General features: G+C 33.8%; 1 long non-coding RNA gene across 1 annotated transcript; it reads right to left on the bottom strand.

The window, feature by feature from the left end:
• Positions 1-347: 347 nt before the first annotated feature.
• LOC134929240 (uncharacterized) lies at positions 348-897 on the bottom strand. Its single transcript, XR_010178407.1, has 3 exons — positions 794-897; positions 646-706; positions 348-552 (listed from the first exon to the last, which is right to left on the bottom strand). It is a non-coding gene; the product is annotated as an uncharacterized LOC134929240 (long non-coding RNA).
• Positions 898-1,104: the final 207 nt, after the last annotated feature.

Here is a 1,104-nt window from a genome sequence, read left to right as displayed (position 1 = left end):
TTTCTCTCTTTGCCTCCATGCCATTGTGTATCTGTGCATTGTGTGCCTGCCATCTTTTTCTCCCCCTTTGTATGTCTACCTGTCTTCTTCATTTACCTTTCTTTTTAGATCTGAGAATATATATATATATATATATAAAACAGAATTCCTAAGTGCGCTATATTCCTTGAATATTTATTCTTCAAATCTTCCAAACAATGTACCCAATGGGTGCAGACTGTAGGTTGGAGAATTCTTAAAGAGATTATTCACACTGTATCCTGTAACAAATATTTCCTCACCAGAAAATCACCCAGACAAAAGGCCATAGAGGCCAATTAGTACCAATTATTTGTTTATTGACACAATATTTACCATACACAATGAAAATGTTGTACAGAAATAAAATTTGTATATCAGTGAGAGAAGTCCAGATCGTGTAGATGGCAAATTAGATCCTCCCTCGCCTTCACAAGGTGTGAGCTCAAAAGAGAGAATCTTCACAATCTGGATTGGTGACTCATAGCTGACAGACCCTACGTGTTTCATCTTAACAACTTCATCGGGGTTATTCTTTAAAGGTGAAAGGGGAGAAAATATATGTCTTTAATAATTAAAATTTTATATAATGGGGAAAAAAGTGGATGTTTAATAATAAGCACTTACCACAAAAAAAGGACAGGACCACAAGATTGGAGTTTATATAGGGCAATAAGCATACAGCTACCTAAGAAAAAAGACAAACTCTTTTGTTGGCCTCACTAGCAAAAAAAGGGTCTTTTTAAACTAATAGAGTTAGTCCATTACAACATACCTTGGTGAGTCTTTTTCTGTAAACAAACCCTATCAGGGTCCTTAATCACAAAAATTTGCAAAGAAAGTCATCAATAATGATCGTATAGAAGTCCTTAAACATACCTAAACTGATTTAAAAGACAAGGTGTGTAATACAAATCTAAATAACACCAACTATTATAGAAGAGTGTCTAACTCCACACCTACATACTTACATGGACTAAAATACTTTAAATCCAATTGATTTAGATGAAGAAAATCTCATATATAAAATTTTGTCTGAAAAGAGGGCTCTATATAGTAAAAATCTAAATAGCGTGGGGTATGTCA

The sequence above is a fragment of the Pseudophryne corroboree genome, chromosome 5 (genome assembly GCF_028390025.1).
Source record: "Pseudophryne corroboree isolate aPseCor3 chromosome 5, aPseCor3.hap2, whole genome shotgun sequence".
Taxonomy (NCBI): Eukaryota; Metazoa; Chordata; class Amphibia; order Anura; family Myobatrachidae; genus Pseudophryne; species Pseudophryne corroboree.
Note: the sequence above shows the minus strand (reverse complement) of the source record. Positions and strands in the feature narration are given on the sequence as shown.